The sequence below is a fragment of the Ascaphus truei genome, chromosome 18 (assembly GCF_040206685.1).
Source record: "Ascaphus truei isolate aAscTru1 chromosome 18, aAscTru1.hap1, whole genome shotgun sequence".
Lineage (NCBI taxonomy): Eukaryota > Metazoa > Chordata > Amphibia > Anura > Ascaphidae > Ascaphus > Ascaphus truei.
This window is the reverse complement of record NC_134500.1, coordinates 16,713,130-16,731,218: the sequence shown is the minus strand read 5'-3', so window position 1 is coordinate 16,731,218 and position 18,089 is coordinate 16,713,130. Positions and strand designations below refer to the sequence as shown.

Below are 18,089 nucleotides of genomic sequence, written 5' to 3'. Positions count from 1 at the left end.
TTCTTCTATAGCGCTGACATTGTATGCAGCGGTGTGCATAGAATGTGACATGCACAATGAATCCCTGAACCAAAGAGCTTACAGTCTAATGCCAGTCACTAAGGCACAGGAAAGATAAAGTAATTTGCCCAAGGACACATAGGGAGCTCACATTGGAAGTCTAACCAGGTTCATCCACTTCAAAGACCGTGTAGCTTACCAGAAAGCCACTGCTTCAGCCGTGCATACTAACACAATAGTGATTTCAGAATACATGACTGGCAGTGATATTATTACTATGTGAATTCATTTTAATCTGCGTTCATGGTTATTAGTCACTGATAATATCAATTAAACAGTCGACTACACGGTTGTGTGAATTAATTTTCTAATACTCTATTCAAGGGGGAGGGGGAACTCCAGTTCTCAAAGGCTACCAGCAGGTCAGGTTTCAAGGATATCCCAGCTTCAGCACAGGTGGCTCAATCAGAGGCCACCTGTGCTGAAGCAGGGACTGATTTAGCCACCTGTGCTGAAGCAGAGATATCCTAAAAACCTAACCTGCTGGTAGCCCTTGAGGACTGGAGTTGGCCACCCCAGCTCTCTTCTTCTTCCCAACCACTGGCCTGGAAAGCACCTATTTTTTATTTTTTGCAGTTCTCCTATCTCTGCCATTAATAACTGTGCTCTCTGCACAGATGCTAGTTGGTTTTGTTGTTACCCTAAATTCCTGATTTTAGTTGTGTGACTGTGTTTCCCCGCACGCTTTTCTTTTCTGACTTTATCTTGCACATTACAAAAAAGGTCGTCCAATCACAATGGGTGTGTGTGCTTGTGTTGGATTTAATTACCATTACCCTGTTTGGAAATCCCCCTTGTAAAGGCTTTAATCCTGCTGGCCTGGCAGAAGGGGGACATTGCTCCTAGCATGAAACCTAAGTGCTAACGACTGCCCTTCTCCCCTCTGTTGGTCTCTTGCAAGAGCTGCTGATCCAAATGCAACCCCACTGGATGAGACCAGGTTCAGGACAGTGTGGAGCATTTAACATTTGAACTTCTCCTCTTCTTGGAGGCAGCAGGATGTTTTGTCCTGGGGTCACTGACCCTCTGCTCGCCTATCAGCTGCCTTGAAACCTTAATTGAATGACAGATGGTCAGCTTAGAGAGCCAGAAGCCCTAAAGTGGCACTTCCCTGTAGCAAAGAACAGCAAATCAGTATTTGTTTCTCCAAAAGAGCCAAATCAGAATGAATATTGGGCTGAAGCCCGTTGACCTTTGTAAATTAGGTTTCCTTGAATTGACCCAGGGATCCAGCCATGTGGCCAGTGCCACGTTGCTACAGCCATGGTCATGAAATATGAAGAACCAAGGGGGCGACTCACTTAGGGGAAGCTTTAGTATCCACATGTTCAGTAGTAAATAGGAAAATGCTCTGTGCTGGCATCAAATTTACAAAGAGACCAGTAAATGCCGTCTTAATTATATGTTGTGACGTATAAGGATAATTAATGCAGTGAGAGCACAAGGCCTATTGGTAAAGAGGCGGAGTTGTCAATGTTAGTAAATGAAACAGAAGATATGCAGATATGTGCGCGTTTGTGTGTTATTTTCTTTCAACACTTTATCATCATCGTCATTTTATATATCGTATGAACTATATGTAAACATTTCTTTATGACTTACTCGTTTAGTATTGATACCACAAATGGGGAATAATGATTAAGGAAATTATTATATATTAAATATAATATATTTATATTTCCATACACACGTGCGTTATATAATATAATGAATAGACGATACCATTCTGTGGCTAATTAAATGCTTTTATTTGTACGAGCTTTCGAGATACAATGATCTCTTCTTCCGGCGATGGCACATTTGAATAAAGCAAGCAAGGTTTAACTTAAAAACAGTGCATATAAGAATGTTATCTGTGACTGAAACCTAACACCTCCCCTGTGTAGTATGCGATTTATGACTTGAGGTGTGTGTGTGTGTGTGTGTGTGTGTGTGTGTGTGTGTGTGTGTGTGTGTGTGTGTGTGTGTGTGTGTGTGTGTGTGTGTGTGTGTGTGTGTGTGTGTGTGTGTGTGTGTGTGTGTGTGTGTTTCACACTCATTCAATAGTATTTGGTCAAAGTAACGGAAGATATATATATATATATATATATATATATATATATATATATTCCGTTAATTTGACCGAATACTATTGAATTTAAGATGGAAAAATATTTAGCAGTGCTCTCAAGCCAAGCTCTTTATGAAAATACACTTACGACTGCTTGGAAAGTGAAGCCCTGAGACCATCTCATCGGCAGCGGACAAAGAATTGGCAAAATAAAGGTGAGAATCTATAAAGTAGTTAAGGATTTACAACTCTGTATTTTCAATTGCTGCGGCCAGGGCAAAAAAGGTAATATGTCCATAAAAACACCTGTTTTTCCTTTAGTAAATCACCAAACGGTTCAATTAGATTGTTAGCTCTTTGGAGCAGGGACTCCTATTCCTAAATGGTACTTTTGTCTGAAGCACTTCTTCCCATTATGTGTTATTTGTATTATTTGTTATTGATATGATTGTCACGTGTATCACTGCAGTGAAACGCTATGTACATTAATGGCGCTATATAAATAAAGATACACACACATACATACATGCATACAATTAGCGTTGGCTCCGTCAACACGTACAAATTAAAGAACACTCATCAGAACAAGCTTTGGAAATGCTGATCGGCAGAAACACCAGGACATCTAGGAAATTGCCCTGGCTTCAGGAATTTTACCCGATAACCCCTCAAATGTCATTACTTTTGGTTAGGGGGGAAAAAAGAATCTGCCCAGATATTGTCACTATGAGCTCATTCGGTTTCTATGAAGTCATTGTAAGTGATGCATGGTATATTGATAGTTCACATTTTAATTTTTTTTTGCAGAATGTTAAATATAATTTATCTTACTGATATTGTCCGTGGCTGCCATAAATCCATATGCGTCATGCTGTTGCCAAACAACTTCTCTGTGACAGCCGATAACTTATTTTTCTGTGTTTTTTTTTCTTCTGCTGCATCAGACTACTGCAAATATGTGAGAAGGAAGGTAGGACTCATTATATATAATCTGTTCTAACTAGATCTGTCCTAAAAAATATTTTTGAACATTTTGTAAAAAGATTGAGTGTGTCTACTTTATAACACACACACACACACATCTGACATGTGAATGTGCTCACAAGATATATATATATACAGGCATACCCCACATTAACGTACGCAATGGGACCGGAGCATGTATGTAAAGCGAAACTGTACTTAAAGTGAAGCACAACCTTTTTCCCACTTATCGATGCTTGTACTGTACTGCAATAGTCATATACGTGCATAACTGATGTAAATAACACGTGTAACAGGCTTTATAGTCTCCCCGCTTGCGCACAGCTTCGGTGCAGGTAGGGAGCCGGTATTGCTGTTCAGGACGTGCTGACTGGCGCATGCGTGAGCTGCCGTTTGCCTATTGAGCGAGATGTACTTACTCGCGAGTGTACTTAAAGTGAGTGTACTTAAACCGGGGTGTGCCTGTATATATATATAATCAAAAAATAAATAGATGATATCGTTCTGTGGCTAACGAAATGCTTTTATTTGTGCGAGCTTTCGAGATACACTGATCTCTTCTTCCGGCGATGTTACAGCTTTGTAACATCGCCGGAAGAAGAGATCAGTGTATCTCGAAAGCTCGCACAAATAAAAGCATTTCGTTAGCCACAGAACGGTATCATCTATTTATTTTTTGATTATTGAAGCTCGGCTAACACGGTACTGATACCTCTACATGTATATATATATATATATATATATATATATATATATATATATATATATATATATATACAAACCATTGACACAAGTAGGCCGCTCAAATATCTTTCAATCTATATATTCTCTATGTATCTGTCTAGAGAATGTTAACCACATAGTCTTTTCCCCACATATTGCATTATTGGGTCCACCAATGACTCGACTTCGGTGGCTTAAAGTTCATTGGTAATAATCGTACGCATTATTGTAAGAAGAATTATAATTATTTGGTGGAAGGTGGGCGCTTGACAGTGGACAGTGTTATGTGGCTGGGCCTCCTATCATTGTTTCCTACTAAGAAACTAGAGAGATGGTTGGCATTGTGTTAATAATATTGCATAATTCAGTCCAACAATGCCCACACCTCAGGACACCAACTGCCCCGTACTGCGAATTTATGAATTAAGTTAGGAAAGGTCATACGGGTCATTTAACTGATAGCACTAGTGCTGCTAAAGGTCACTGCATTATCAATTCCATTTTTGGCCCATTGTGTTGTCTTTAATGTGAAAAATGGCATTGTGCACGTAGACAATGAACAGGTGATTTTGATGGATACTTCTAATTAAACGAGACATGTTTGTATAACAAGAAATGAATGGAGTGGGCCATAGAAATTCATATTTAAATATGTGTTACCAGTAATAAAAACACAGTGACCTTTCTTTTTACATCCCTCTATGTAGTACTTTTACGGTGTGGGATGTGTAACCCTTTCCTTGCTGGCAGGGCCTGCAAGTGTCTACTCTTCAACTAATATTTGAATGTGGCCCATTGCCCTGCCTGCTCTGAGAGAGAAGGTACAGCGGTTTAAAGGAAATATATGACAGTTTGGGTTACATGCTTTTACGTGCTCTAGATATGTGTCCTAAGTCAATGCTGGCTACAGTATGCACACTTGGTATAATAAAGATCCAAGATACACCAAATTGTATTTAAAAGCCCCAAATGCCTTTATTTAGTCCATATCATAAGTATTATCTTATGTAACCTGGAATTATTAAAGGTACTTACATACAATGCTGTTTACCAGTCTGTTACCATATATAAGACTGCATAAATAAAGCTGTGGTTAGCTCTCTAAATATAATTTGCTGTTCCTAATATGTGTTGACGTAGCTTAAATAAAGTAGTTTAGCTTCCCAAATACTATTTATTGCTCTGGATCTATATTATGCGATGGTGCAGTGACTTGGTTGGTTGGGCATAGTCTAGTATCACCCATTTAAATGTAGGCTTGAAAGCCAAGCATTATGCTGTGCACAACTGAAGCCTTTTGATGTGCACATTAAAATGCAAAAGCCTCCTGTGCCTTTAAAAATAAAAGCTGTGATCCCTGCAATCACTGGTCTTACAGTAAAAGCATATTGATTTGCAGCCCACATTGCATGAACAGGACAACTAAGGCAGCAAACCTAATCAACGTATTTCAGTGTAAGCATTTAACCATTTATAAATGTTTTATTTCAGGGGGAACCACTAACACCTGCTGCCTAATAAATACCATGCAATGTAATACATCCACACCCAGACTAAATGATGAAGCAGCATCCATGGGTTTCTCTTTCTAATTAGACCCTGAGATCTTGCTCAGGCAAGAAGGCCCAGCTGAAGGAGGTGAATGCAGCTTAATGCTAAGATAGCTGACATCAACTTCCGTTAGGCAGCTACTCCAGATCGAACCTTTCGATTGTAACTGAAACAATTTGCATACTGATTCCCCTTTCACAGCCTTCCAGATCCATAACAAGCCAGCCAGCTATTCAAATGCAAGAAGCATCCCTAAGTGCAAGGCAACACTCTCTAAAAAGAGCTGGCCACAGCAGCTACAGGGTGAGAGAGAAAAAAGCAGACTGATTTTTTTTTAATATATATATATTATTTTCATTTGAGGGGTCTGGATGCTGTCTGTTTATTCCCTGCAAAATGAAGCAGAAGAAATGGATCCATTGCTGGAGAGGAAGATGGAGCAAAGGATGCTGAGATTTTTTTTGGACCTACTGTAAGGCTGCAAGAAGAGGCTGTTTTTGAAATGGATACTGCTCAGATCTTCACAGGAGAGAATCACCCCACAGATGCAAAGGAGAATGGTGTGTTTGTTTCTGTGTCTGTGTGTCCTGTCCCAGGCTGATGGAGGTATAACTCTTACATGATTCCTTGTATTCAATATTATTCTTATGTTTTTCATTAGCCACCAATAAAAGGTATCTCCACATTCTTGTTGTTTGGTGTTTTGACTGGATGGGTGTCCAGGCTCTGGCTTCTTTCATTTGAAATTATGCAGATAGATTTTTTTGATTTTTTTGTTTTTTTTTTCCTAGGGGGCAAATCTAGGATGCAAACCTGCCTAGGATATCAAGGAAGCAACCTGCCATGAAATCTGCTAATGCGGATCACTGGGGTAAGCAGATCTAACTGGAGCAAGGGAGGGAGGAAAACAGACACCTTAAATAATCTGAATGCTATTGGGGACCTGAGAGGCTAGTCAGAGTGAAGGCTGACATGTGGCACTCTGCTGAGTTTAGTGGACATGCAAACAAGGTTTAAAACTATTCAGAGGTCAAGAGCAGCGTCATGAGCTCACTCCTACTGCACCCTCTGTTACTGAGTGGGGACTATTCACTCTGCGATAGCTCTGTTCAGCAGCTGCTGCAGCACAGTAACCATAAATGGGAGACATGACTAGCATAGCGTAAGCAGATAGGAATATGTTTCAATAGGTTTCAAGATTTGTTTTAAACATGTGTTTGCTATTATATATATTATATAGAATGTATGTATATTGTGTCTTCATATGGGTTGTGTGTGTGTGTGTGTATATATATATATATATATATATATATATATATTGTGTGTGTATCGTTTTTGTGTAATATATATATACAGGCAGATACTGACACAAATGTATGTATGCAGGTATACAGACCTGCACTGTTGCTGTACATAGAGAGCAAGGGAGGCTTCGCTGTGCGAACAGAAAGTAAAAATAAATAAATACACATTACAGACTTTGCTTCTGACACACAGAAACTACACTAGATGATAAAGCAGCAAGGGGATCACGCAGCATTTCCTTGGGATTGTGGCACAAACACATTATTAACACTGGGACTGTGAGTTTGTTGTGTCAGTATAAGTGGTACTGTGCACCCTGACAGTGTTGGCTGAGAAACTGTATAGAAGACTTTTGGGGAGCAGCAAAAACCGGTCTATATTTGCAGTATGTGAATAATCAGCGAGGTGTGGACACCTATCATTATTTCCCCTGTTGTTATAATAATATAAATGACTAAACACCAGTAATATTTCCCGGCTGATTATGTGATGTGTCACTTAAAAGGCTTTTCTGAAAAACGTGTCTGGAAACAACAATTGCCGTTTTTTCTCTTGGGTGCAAATGTACAACAAAAAAATCATTAAGAATAATAATTATTCGTGTTAAAAAGATCAATGTGTTTTTTAGAGAGATTAATGTGTCTCAAGCTGTGCTATCATGTTTGCAGGGTTGTAAATCGGGGTGTGTGTGTGTATATATATATATATATCTTACACCTAAATCCACACACAATATTTTGGAATCTCACAACATGGATATGAAATTGTATTTAATTACTTCGAATTGTGTTTCAATTATTTCCCATAATACGTGATCCCAACTGTTTCTTAAAAGGATCGTAGGCTGTTGTGTGTATTGATCCTGCTAACAACTTTCATTACCAAACTGTGACCACAAATATTAATTTCCATATTTGTTTCAGAATATGATATTGACCCTTTGGCTTGTGCTCATGTAAAAGTGCCCACCAACCAATGTAATGGTAGATTTCATTAAACTGACTTTTTTTTTTTTTGCTGACTTAGTTAAAGTGCAGAAATAATACAATTGGAACATGTCACTGTAATTGTTACTTAAACACGTATTACGGACATTGAAATTATTTATTACCTGGTTTCAGCCTATAAAATTGGTTGGGGAGAACGGAAGTGACGCACGAGGTATAGTTATTATAGCTGCTGGTGGTATTTAAATCCCCTGCAAGACCAAAGAGAAAACATTGCTCTCAGAAAATGGGTCATTTTAGCCAAGGACCTCAGATTAACTATGTTCAAAACAACCAACATGTCTCACAGTCTGCAAAAGAACATGGTTTTACATGTACTGTAGTGTTATACATAATTAAATGGGGTTTGTGCCCTACAGTATAGGCTTGAAAATACCAAAAAAAATACTGTGGTTCTTTGGCAAAAAAACATAGTGAGAATTTATGATGAGGTTTGACATAATAATCAATACTTTAGCTGCACAGTTAAATATGATGCTTTGCGCACTGGGCTAAAGGCAAGCTTTATGGGGCTATGAAGAAATTATATGATATCTCAAAATGTCCATACTTATTGGCAATAGTTTGCACCATATTAAGGGATTTATGCAGAGCCTGGTAGAGGTGCGATTATTTTATTAAATGCATTACCTTGGTAGTTGACTAAATTAAAACCACTCTTCATGAGAGATTCTGAACCTATGTGATAAATAGTTGTAATGACAAACATATAGGTACACAACTTAAATAGTGTGATGTGATGCAGGTACATTAATTCATGCACAACATTACAATAATGATTTATGGGGGGGGCTGTTGCTTTTTTTGTTTTTTTAAACCAACTGACCACTGTGGAAGAACACTGTGTGAAGTAAATATGGTTGATTGTGTTCTAGAATCCTAAGGGTCTTATAAATTATTATTTTTCAAATGATATGCAAATATGTTGTTGGATGCAACTGCTGCAGAAATGCACAAATGTATGTTTAGTCTGCAATTGGCAAACCATATGTATGATAAAGCATGGTTGCACTGTGAGAATTGTATATCTTATATCTTAATAATATGCATGTTAGGTCAAATAATAGTTTGTTAATTCCTCGGATGTAATGCATTGGAATAGCAGCAAAGATCTTTATATGAGTAAAGCCATTCAATAATAATTAGTGACAAACTGGATATACCTAAGATGAAAGGTATGTCTGAAATACTGAGGTTTCAAAAATTCCTAAAATCATGTATACAGGCTCAGGGGTGTAAACAATTGTATAAATATTCTTCCTATTTCTTACAAGCTATTATATTTTGGCAATCAGTATTAAGTCTAATGCTGTGAATTGATGCAACAAAACAGTGTATGTGTCTCCTGTATGCAAATATTTATATCAGTTGATGATGAGACGAGTTGATCCAGCACTACAAGTCTATATGATTGGAAATAATGTACACATTCTGAATAAATTTAAAGCTATGTGTGGCATCATACTTCTATGTATATTAAAATAAATACGTCAAATAAAAATTGAAGTATTTGGAAACGGCCTCCATTGTAAATTAGCATATGAATGTATGTCCTTGTTTTCTTAAAATGGTGTATTCTGATACTTCTAGAGGGTAGTGCATTATTTGCACTAAATATATTTTCTTCTGTGTTTGTATGAAAATGAAAGGAACTCTTCTCCATCTAACCATATAAGAAGACAATAAATCTAATTTCTCCATCGATTTTTGCTGAATGAAGTGATATTTGCAGTTCTGACTGTGCTATTTTCTCTAAAAGGATTTATCTTTATAAATACCGACTGCCAAAGATTTTTAGAGCTAGATTAGAATTGATGTGAAATGTAAATGTTCTGTATCAGAATTGACGTTTTCCGTTTTTGTATAGGGAAATAAGCAGACATTTTGCATGCAAACATGTTTGATATTTTCATGTTGTACACAGAATACATAAGAAGGATACTGCAAACAGCGTTTTTGTATTTCCATTCTCTTTGAATATTTAGTGCAGTTAATTTCCTCATCGTGATCTGATCCCTACAATGTGATACTGAGTGCTACAATCAGAATGTACCTGTATTTTAATGCGCTGGTGGTTTAAATCAAATAGTTTGAAATCGGAAATTGATTTAAGCTCTGAATCAGAATACACAAACATAAATGACACACATAGAGACACGTTTGTGTGTGTGAATATATATATATATATATATATATATATATATATATATATATATATATATATATATATATATATATATATATATATATATATATATATATATATATATATATATATATATATATATATATATATATATATATATATATATATATATATATATGCTCGGGGGTTCCTAAAACGAGCTTCCTGGGGTTCTGTGATGTGTGTGTGTGTGTGTATGTGTGTATATATATATATATATATATATATATATATATATATATATATATATATATAGCAACTGTAATATTACTGTATGTTCATTTGCATGTCTTACACAGGTCTGCAACCCTGTATATATATGTGTGTGTATAGTGAGTGTAAATGAGTACTATATATATATATATAGTACTCATTTACTCATTATACACACATATATATATATATATATATATATATATATATATATATATATATATATATATATATATATATATATATATATATATATATATATATATATATATATATATATATATATATATATATATATATATATATATATATATATATATATATATATATATAACACAGAACCCCAGCAAGCTCGTTTTAGGAACCCCTGAGACTAATATATATATATATATATATATATATATATATATAATATACAATACGATACGATACCGTGTATGAGACGAATATCAAGAGGCAGCACCCCAATGGATGGTCAAAAAAGCCTTGTATTGTTAAGACATCATAACCAACGTTTCGGTCCTACATGCGGGACCTTTCTCGTGTGTGTGTGTGTGGTCATGAATCAGCCGGCTTCATTTCTCTTATTAGATTTTTAATTTTACACATTCTTCATTGCTTAACCTGCAGCCTTTATTTTATTGGTAGCTATTTCTCGTCCAATCTCTGTTTGCTCGCTCTGTAACTTTTCCAAGTTTGGTTGGCAGAGTGTTTGTATGTAAAATCTGCCTTTTGTATTTATCTAAATTAAAGGCAGTGTTCTCCATGAATTTGTTGATGACTAAGGTGTGTTTTTTCTTTGTAACCTTTATTTTTTGCAGTTTGAGAAACCATAAAATACCATAAACATGTGAAAACCCTGTTATTACCGAAGGAACACGTTAAAAGGTAAGTTATGCATCATATATGGTAAACTCACATTATATCAAACTCCCATTTCTTTTACCCCCGTATCCACTAAGATTTTTTTTTTTTAAATTTTAATAAAAAAAGTTTGTCCTTCATTTTAACACTAATATTACAAAAATAAATTCGAATCGAACCACATACAAACTGAACATTTACCATGCAACAATGAACATTTAACCCCTTCTTCCAATTACATAAAATACCTGTTATGCTGTGGTCTTACTGGAGTTAAAAGCTAATTTTTCTTTATTTTTTTTCTACATCATCTGAATCTCCTTTGCATGTGCTAATTTCCAACCCAGATTTCCTGGCTCCTAAATGTGTTTACTTTAGTAAATCACTTACTATAAATGGCTTTCAATAGAACTGGTGTAGTGGAATAACAGTGAAATCAATGCACTCTGGGTCTAACACTGCATTTCCCTTTGCTGAATATACTTAAGTCTCTCTTGAAGTCATCCTCTGTTTGGTACTAGATGTTTACAATCCTTATCATTATGTATTATCCTGAAGATTACCAAATGTAGGAAGAGAGATACAGTAGATTAAACTGGCAATCATTCTAAGTGTAATTTGGACATTTTTAACTTTACTTGTGTAAGTGTCAACCTCTTGATATCATTGTCCGTCCGTCCGTCCCACATATTTAAACAGTGATATGGCCACTTGTTTAAAAAGTAAACTACATTGGGTTTCTAGGCAACATCAGTACTAGCTGGGTCCAGTTATTTGCCAGAAGTCAGAAGTCACATTGGATAAAATTAATCATTGCATTTTATATAATATACCTGCAAGCAGCTCATCTTCAAATATTCTTTTACATTTTTTTTTACTCTTCCTGCATTTTATACTTTGAAAATATATATATATATATATATATATATATATATATATAAACAATTTTTCAAAGTATATGTGTATATATGTGTGTGTATATATATATATATGTGTATATATATATATATATATATATATGTGTATATATATATATATATATATATATATATATATATATATATATATATATATATATATATATATATATATATATATATATTATATCAAATGATTTGATGGAAAGTATGTATACCTTCTTTTTTACATTGTGTGTGTGTGTGTGTGTGTGTGTGTATGTGTATGTGTATATATATATATATATATATATATATATATATATATATATATATATATATATATATATACACACATTTAAAGTAGAAGGAAAGTATACATATATAGAGAGCTTTAAAGAAGTGTGTGTGTGTGTGTGTGTGTGTGTGTGTGTGTGTGTGCAATTGTATTAATTGCATTATGCTCCAGTTTTGCAGTTGGAAATGTAAAACAAAACAAAAAAATCGCCCTTTAAACATTGTGTTTAATAGCTGAAACAGGTGGTAGCAGAATTGCAGGGGAGTGAGGTTGATACACATTGTAAACACCGATCTGTGCAACTTCGAACACTCCTGCTTGTAAAAAATGAAAGCTTTCGTTATATATTGATTGACTTTTAGTATGTTAATAAAATATTCAAATGTTAAACAGCACTGACGTACAACTGATTATAAACTTACTGTCATTTCATTTTGATTATTAAAGTTCTTAACCAATTCATACAACTATCAACATATACTATTAAGGTTAAAAAAAAATCATTGTCGAGGATACTTTTTTTGCTGTGCTTGTACTAAAGGGTTATAACATATTTGATACATTGTTTCGTGTTGAAGTGTTTAAAACAACTTTGGAAATGTAAAATGTTTGGAGACCTGAAGTGATCCAAAGTACACATGTTGGTATAATGACTAAAATGGAAAGATCACTTATATTTCTAAAATAAGTTATATAAATATCATTAAGGGTTAATCTATTTTATTCGCTGGGCTGCTTTTGTAGGGGATTATCTTAAATGCAAATATGTGTAGGTAGGTCTGTAAAGAAAATTGTATTTATTTCCACAAACAACAAAATACATATGAAAATGCAATTAACCGCTTTGAAAATAAGGTCTAAATAAAGCTCATGGAATCAGACATATCGTTACTTTATTTTAATGGCACTTCCAGTTTCCAGTACCTTTTTGTTTTATTCTTTAGATTTTCTGACTATATATATATATATATATATCTCTCGAAAGCTTGTCCTATGACATAAATTGTGAGTCCAAATAAAAACGTATCACCTAATACTGAAATATATATAATATATTACATACACTCTGTCCTGGATACATGATTTAAAAAAAAACTTTTTTGATAGCTGGAGCAAGAAACGGACGCAAAAAAACCCAAATATTTGCTGCTCAATCTATGCAGCCCTGCTATTATTTTTTAGTCTCAACCTGCTTAACATTTGATTTGGAAAAGCGTATTTAATTCCAGAACAACGTGGTTAGAGGGATCTTTAAATCTGCCATTGTCCTATTTCTCCCATCTTGTTCCCCTTCTTTTTTTAAAACAAAAAAAACATGGTTATTTATTTCTTTATTTGCATTTATGGCAGATAAAAAGTTTATACATTGATTTTGTTTTGTTTTCCTTTCCATCATTAACATCATTAATACAAGCTATCAATAACCCTGTCGTTTGGAGCATAGCTTCACAGTATCGATCCACCCAGCTATTCATCTCTGCCATGCAAGACATGGAATAATTTTCGCATTACAGTAGCTTGGATTTGCTTTTAATTCATATTTAAAGCTGCAACTGGCCCCGTGGAGTTCTATGCGAAAGACTAGAGGCGCCTAATTAATAATAAGTTAGAAACTAAGGAAGGCATCAGTGGATAAATAATTAATACAGACATCTATGTCTCTTTGAATATTGCTACTTTAAAGTTTTAAAGTTACAAGTGCCATGCTGTAAGTCTGCAATTTATATTGTGGGGATGGTTCAAGAAAGCATTTTTCTTAGATAAATGTAATGCATTATTAAAGCTTTTGCATTCCCCCTATCACCTGATCCTTCCTAAAACGCTGGGTCTTTATATGGAAAGCATCGAGGTATTTGAATTTTACTGAAGCGCATTTTAATTGGCCAACCCCATAAATGGATTGAATTGTTTTTGGAGCCTTATGATTTAAGAGCAGGAGTTGGATCACTTCCCTTATTTGCCTATCAGCATTAACCATTTCAGCGTTGGGGGATTTGCAAAGCAGCAGAAATCAATGCATTGCAGTCCCTGGAGAAGCCGATGGGGATAGAATTAAAAAACTAAAATCAGCATAGCAAATAGCTAATGCAAAATGTTGGGTAGGGCTCTCTCTTGCATGTGAATACACTTAAACATCTTGATATTAAGAAAAATAAGATGTAACCAGGGAACAGCCAGATACATGACATTTCCAGTGTGCTGAAAAAATACACAAGAGTTAAAAAGGGTGTCTAATGAGCCTTGTAAAAAGCAGGTTACTTCGATGAACACCTTTCCTTAATCTGCCATAATATTCTGCAAATCATATGGTCCCAGAAACAATGATCTGAAAATGTCCAGGAAATAGCCCTATTGTATTATGTGTGTGTGGCTGTGTGCGTTATTTCTGATCGTGCAATTTATTCTTAATAAACCTTTATACTGTAACCTCTTATTCGAGCAAAACATTGCAAGTCTGTTCCTCTGCATTGGATATACAGGCGAGGATGTTGGTTACTGAACTAATCGACAAATATAAGGGAAAAATACCCACATCAAGCCCGCTTGAATGAATCTTAACAAAAGTGTAATTTTCCCCTCTTTCAAGCCAGAGAGACACGAGTGTGAATGAAAAATATCGACCACTATGAGAATATGAACAGATGCTGCATCTACTAAAAACCCACCAAAGCTTTAATTTTTCCAGGATTGGCTTCTTTAAAGTTCTTGAATCCAAAACAATTCTCCATCTTCCAACCACGGTGAATTATGTGCAATATACAGTTACATGCATCACGTGAAGGATTACCAGTTTTATTACATGTACCCTATACACCTCAATTCCCCTGATATATAGTTGCAGACCTGCCTAAGACATGCAGATGAGCATACAGTTGTATTTACATTTATATATATATATATATATAAAAAATTCACCCCATGATATCAAATACTGGCTGGAGTGCCCATTTTTCACTCAACTATATACTAGATGTATAACTGTAGATATCTAGATAGATATTTACTGCATATAATATTTCCCTCTCTCTTTCCTACTCTAATTTTTTCTCTCTCTCTTATTTTCTCTCTCCCTTTCTCTCATGTTCTCTCTCTCTCTCTGTCTCTCTCGCTCTATCTCACTCACATGTTCTCTCTCTTCCTCACTTTCTCTCTCCCTCTCATTTTCTCTCTGTCTCTCCCTCTCTCTCTCTCTCCCTTTTTCTCTCTATCCCTTTCTCTCTTTTATATATGTTTATATATATATATATATATATATAAGGTGGGGTTGCAGACCTGCCTAAGACATGCAGATGAGCATACAGTTATATTTGTATGTGTGTATATATATATATATATATATATATATATATATATATATATATATATATATATATATATATATATATATATATATATATATATATATATATATATATATATATATATATATATATATATATATATATATATATATATATATATTCCTCACCACTACCACATACAGCACTTATCATCTGAGATCTGACTCCAAAAGACTGTTCATGGTCCCAAGGTTCAGCAAAGTATCCGGCCGCTCCTCCTTCTCTTACTGTGCACCCCAAACCTGGAACAATCTACCGGAGACTCTCATATCCACCACCAGTCTAAATTCTTTCAAATCTAAAGTTGTCTCACATTTTAATCTGGTCAGTAACTGTTACATACGCCCATAATATATATTATCTCTAACTGTGCATGCAATGTCTTGTATATAATGTATACACTGTTCACTTATGTAACTATGTATTTGTATCCATGTATTATTTGTCATCATAACTCTATATCTAGGACATACTTGAAAACAAGAGGTAACTCAATGTATCTTTTTTTTTTTTTTAAGTAGTAGAGTTGTGCCTAACATAAAAATAATCTCAAATTCTTAACCTTGGAGAAAAGCTAGTGGCATCATTTTTCAGAAATATTAATATAATATTTAGGATTAGAAAGCAGAAAGGGAGAGATGCTAACTCAAGCCAATCAATGTTTATTTCAATACAAAGATAAACAGTCAATGTGTAACAACAAAAAAGGGGGTACTTTGGGTCTGGAAATAATCCCTCATATCATCAAACGTTTACCACTGTACTGTATGTATGTGTATATATATATATATATATATATATATATATATATATATATATATATATATATATATAGTATGTACATGTGTGTGTGTGTGTGTGTGTGTGTGTGTGTGTATATATATATATATATATATATATATATATATATATATATATATATATAGTATGTACATGTGTGTGTGTGTGTGTGTGTGTGTGTGTGTGTGTGTATATATATATATATATATATATATATATATATATATATATATATATATATATGTAGTATGTATATAGATACATATGAGAGTGTATAGAGTATCTACTGTTTTGTTCAATTCATATAAATTATTTGTGCTAAACATTTGATTTAAGTTATGGGGGGGGGGGGGTTATGAATCTTTTCTATTTATATTATTTTCCTTATTGTTTTTTTTTTTCTTTTTCTATTATTCGAATTCCCAGCGACAGATGTAGATGTGTTTGGGGACAGAGAAGTTTGCAAGAAGCTCAACGTAGGGGAAAGTCTGGAAAAGTTCATCTGTTCAGCTGGCAGCTGTTGGCTTTTTGGAGTCTTCAAGCGTCACCTTTGACATGTTGCCTTTTGGAGAAGAGCAGAGACCTCCATCCACTGACCACTGCAAGCTGTCATGGACAGCAAAGGGGGAAGCACCGAGGGGGGACAGGAGCTTGTCAGCATCCTCCTACAGCACCAGCAGATCATCCCACTGTGTGTCGATTATAAAGGGAATGACTTCTAATTGTAATACAATCAAAACGTTTGATACTTATATATTCATAACATATACATTCTATACATTACACGTGTGTGTGTGTGTGTGTGTGTGTGTGTGTGTGTGTGTGTGTGTGTGTGTGTGTGTGTGTTATATATATATATATATATATATATGTGCATATTGTATGTATGTATGTATGTGTGAAAATATATATATATGTGTGTGTGTGTATATATATATATATATATATATATATATATATATATATATATATATATACTGAGTTAAGTTATGGTGAGTAAAAAAAGTGACAAAAACCCTCCACATAAATATGTGTGTGTGTGTGTGTATATATATTAGTGTGTATGAATATCCCATGCCCACTACATTTCTTATTCCACCCCCCACCCCTCCTTAACAACATAACAACTAAAGAGTGTGTTCCCCACACTTGCTCAATTACCTTTTACCTGTATTGTACCCCCAAACACACAGGAATGTCTGAATAAGTGCTGTCATATGAGCCTGATGTCCCTTCTGTGCCTCATTAAAATTAAACAATTCATTTTTACACTGATCTAAGAAATGTGTCCATCTCTCCTTTTTTGCATGTGATTATTAAATAAAGACTTGAGGGAGTTAACGATTATTCCGCTAAATATATGGTCGTTATTACATTAACTGTGATTGATTTGGACTGGTTTGCTTAAATGTGTTTTGCTCAAGGTTGATTTTAACATGTCTTTTTTTTGTTCAGCTTAAGTATCCCTGGCTTGTATCCACGTAAGTAACTCACTGAAATACCCTTCTGCTATTAAGCATATGAACACCTCAAACATCCAGTTCTGGCTATTAAAAAATAATACGATATCAAATTTCTCATCAATATCTATAAAATGATTGATTTCAAATCAGCCTTACTTTATATGTTACATGTGATTTTTCAGTGAACACAATTTATTATTTATAGACCAGAATAGATATCAACCAGCTAGGAGGAATTACAAATATTGTCGAACATTTTTTTTAAATACACCTTTTTTTTAATAACAGATAGAAATGTGTAGCTTCGAGATCAAATACGTGAGAGCCAAAATTAGGCTTTATTCAGCAGAAAATAAGGGGTCTACTTTT

General features: G+C 34.5%; 1 long non-coding RNA gene across 1 annotated transcript; it reads left to right on the top strand.

The window, feature by feature from the left end:
• The first annotated feature begins 5,330 nt into the window (after positions 1-5,330).
• Positions 5,331-17,099, top strand: LOC142469264 (uncharacterized). Its single transcript, XR_012789006.1, has 4 exons — positions 5,331-5,928; positions 6,160-6,239; positions 10,900-10,966; positions 16,684-17,099. It is a non-coding gene; the product is annotated as an uncharacterized LOC142469264 (long non-coding RNA).
• The last annotated feature ends 990 nt before the right edge of the window (positions 17,100-18,089 follow it).